General features: G+C 54.1%; 1 pseudogene; it reads right to left on the minus strand.

Moving 5' to 3' along the window:
• Positions 1 to 535: 535 nt before the first annotated feature.
• LOC119328668 lies at positions 536 to 2,297 on the minus strand (annotated as a pseudogene).
• Between the last annotated feature and the right edge of the window lie 1,593 nt (positions 2,298 to 3,890).

Here is a 3,890-nt window from a genome sequence, read left to right on the forward strand (position 1 = left end):
CGTAGTACTTGCATGTATACATTCTCACGCACTCAACATCCAAAAATACACGTAAAGAAGAAGAAAAAACTCAACAACAAAAAAAGCATAGACGTGCAGAAAACAAAGGTAAACACATGAAAAAAACACACACACACACACCAAAATCCAGCCCAAGAAGAAAATTGACTGACCCAAAATAGGGGTCAATCGAATCTAAACAACCCAATACCACCAGCAAAATTTGACAGAAAATGAAAAGCTACACAAATCTTAAAGCACAATCCAAGGGTTAGAAAATCGTTCGAACACAAAATTAAAATTCAACTGACTGAAATCTAGCTAAAGCGTAGGATTATCGCTTACGTTAGCCGAGTACATGATAATTTACACTCTGCTTACCTCACCACACACAGCAACGTGTGATTTTCCTGTCATCACGAATATAGCATCGACTGAGATTTAGCAATCACGTTTAAAAAAAATCAAGTCGACTCATCAGTGGTAAAATATACACTATTGGTTTGAGATACACGGGTTGATGACCAGTTAATTTCTAATCAACTAACTTGATGCCTTTAATCCATTTCATCCCTTTGGGTACATCCTCGCACTCCTTGACGTGCCGAGACAGCTCCTCCTTGTTCACCGCCTTCCCCTGGCACCTGACATCGGGCGTCATGTGGAAGCACGGCTCCATGGACACGGCGCGCACGCACGGCGTCTCGGGCACCTTGTGGTCCTTGGCGATCATGAGCATGGCGGGACGCAGCCCCGCGAGGCTGCTGCTCATGTAGCCGAACGTGGATATCCCCGTGGTGAGCAGCACGTCGGAGAAGCTGAGCAGGTAGATCTCCGCCAGCGCCTTCTGGTTGTGCGACCGCTGCCCCATCGTCTGCCGCTCCTCGTGGCTCGGCTGGAACACCCCCACCCTGCCGCCGCCCTCCGCCGCGTTCTCGTAGTACGTCGACTTGATCCTCTCGTACTACTCGCCCTGCAGCGACGCGATCAAGATGGCCTTGGATTTGTTGGAGCCGTCGGCCGCGGCGCTCGCCGTGTTGGCCTCGTCGCCGTCAACGTCCGGCAGTATGTGCTCCTGTCGGGAGCACGCCATGATCTGGTTGTACATGTCGTCGACGGGGATGGATGCCCAGGAGAACATCCTGATCTGCACGCCAATCCTCTCCTCCGCATGGGCGAAGTACGAGTGGTAGTAGCGCGTGATCATGCCCCACACGGAGTTGGACGGGTGGAACAGGTATCGGCCGAGGAGGTGCGACACACGCTCTCCATGGCCGGGAACAGTCGCCGGAGCTCGCCCTCAAACTCGGCCATGTCGTACAACGCCGGCACGAAGTAGAAGTCGTTCTGCAAGAGCAGCCAGTTCACCTTGGCCAGCACCAGCTGGTCATCGTTGCAGTAGAAGAGCCGGTCCGAGCGCCGGAGGTCGTGCGCCAGGTGCAGGTACACATACGGTGGCACCGACCGCGCTGTCGCCTTGGTCGGGTCGTTGGAGATCTTCTTGCTGTCGAGGAGGTTCCCGTATGACTCGTTGGAGCGCGCCCCGAGCCGGGACATGTCTGCCACGGGGAAGTCCGGCGGGAGCGCCCAGGTCCCGCCGGGGAACGGCTCGCAAAAGAGGTCGGTGAAGTCGTCGGTGGGGTGCACGAGGAGGACGCGACCGGTGAGGAGCGCGTAGAGCAATGTGCTGAGCAGCGACAGCATCCGGTTGCCGAGGCCGTTATAGGGGATCCACACGACGTAGTTGCACTCATCGTCCTCCGTGCTGCTGCCGCCGCCGGAGCGGAGGTGATCGACGGACCTGGCGTACGGCGGCGTGCCGGGGCCGCACTTCCTGTGCCGCGCTTCGTAGTCGCGCAGCTTCTGCAGGAGGTGCGGCGAGGGTGCGTACGGAGAGTGCTTGTAGTAATGCGGGGACTGGTACCGGCTCAGGCACGGGCCGCCGAAGAGCTCGTCTGCGCCGCCGCCGGCGCTTGGACGAGAGACGTTCGCTAACCCTGAGGAGGGATCGATCATCAAGCACGACAAGTTCTTGTAAGCTTTACCTCCACGTACGTTTGCACTCACATTTGCTCACAAGAGAGAGAAGTTGCTCATCGTGTACCTGATCCAGCCGTGGCGGTGAGCTTGGCGGCGTCGTGCCACACGGCCGGCGCGCCCGCCCGGCCGCCGAAGAGGAAGACCAGGAACGGCAGCGTGCAGAGGCACACGATGAGCAGCACGCCCGCCCTGCCCATCCGCTCCTCCTTGGCGTCCCTCCTCGCCGTCGCCGGCCGATCGTCCGACTTCTTGTCCATCGTCTGTCTCCGTAGGCCGTATAGCACAGCCACACGATCGATCGAGACGCGAAAGCCCCATGCATGGACTCTTTTTAACATGCATGATGGTCGCGAACCAACCTGTGGTTGAAATGGTTAGGTGGACAGCTGTACCCCTAACCTATCAGGGTTCAATCCTGGTGCTCGCATTATTTCTGGATTTATTTTAGAATTTTCAGCGATGCGCTTTCAGTAGGAGGAGACGTTCCCGTCGACGACGAGGCGCCTACGGTGACTTCGTAAATCTCAAGATGATATGCCGACTCAGTCTCTCGAATGTGCTCATAGGGATAGGGTGTGTGTGCGTTCATAAGGATGAGTGTATGCGCGTGTATATGAGCGCTTATGTTTGTACTGATGCTAAAAAAAACATGCATGATGGTCCGTGCGTAACTTGTCATGGGAGCAAATAAAAAGTGCGTGTTGGATGGAGTGCATCTCAATTCTCAAAAGAAAAAAAGTACACGCTGGAGTGCGGTGTACGTGTATACTCCTACGTTGGACCGATCCATTAATAGAGCTGCGTTCCATCATGTCAAAAAATGTGTGGCCATTTCGTTTTGGATGCTACTCTACTTTCCGTCAAGCTGGGGCGTTGACTCTTCTGGGTAGCAAGCCAGCACGTGATATGGGAGAGACGATGGGCAGTCAACGCGTGGAGTATCGGACACGATGGAGTTAATTGCACAGAAGTATCACAATTGAGACATCACATGTAGATTGGTATCACGATTGCTAATTTTTGCGTGTCAGTACCAACATTGGTCCAAGTTTTTGCAAAAAAGGCTAAAACGCTGATTTATACGTATTGACGCTGTATCCGACACCTCGGGCCCACCCGTCAGGTGCCACGCTGGCCAATCGGCGCGTGCCCGCGCGCTGACTACGACGAGTCGCTCTCCAACCCGGTCCGGTCGCACCGGTTCGCCCCCACCGCACCATTCCCCTCCCTTCCTCCTCCTCGACTCATTCCCTCCGTCGCCGCCGCCCGCGTCCCGACTGTCGGCCGCCGCACCGCCCCGCCGACGCCATGGTTTTGGAGCACGAAAGCAGCGACGACCAGTCTAGCCTCCCATACATGCATTCTTCCTCCTCCACCGACGGGCTCAACCAGGTCAGGACAGTGAGTTTAGGGTTAGGGTTTCAGATTTGGGATTACTTGATTTGGTTGATTTAGGTAGGTTTTGATTTGGCCATTGTCTTTGTGCGAGCTTCTGCAGGTCCCTTTCAGCCCTGAAGATCCAGATTACAAGGGGCTTGAGCTGGATGTGATGTCACCATGTGAGAAGCACGACAAACCATCTGAAAGGCTTGTTGCCTTTGAAGGAACTGACACAGGCAGGATGTTTTTAGCATGTGCACAGCCGGTATGGATTGTAGGCATAGTGATTTTTTTCTTAGTTTGTTAGTGCTATATTGAACTCTGCTTGCTAGAGTAATCTGCTTGTTGTGAACATTTTGGTTCATAGTGGTAGTACAGTAGCTTATTTAGGTCAAGCATTAGTATATTTTGCTAGAGTACAATGGCATAGTAATTTTGGTTCATAGTGGTACTAGAGTAGCTTATGTAGG

This window comes from Triticum dicoccoides, chromosome 7A, assembly GCF_002162155.2.
Source record: "Triticum dicoccoides isolate Atlit2015 ecotype Zavitan chromosome 7A, WEW_v2.0, whole genome shotgun sequence".
Taxonomy (NCBI): domain Eukaryota; kingdom Viridiplantae; phylum Streptophyta; class Magnoliopsida; order Poales; family Poaceae; genus Triticum; species Triticum dicoccoides.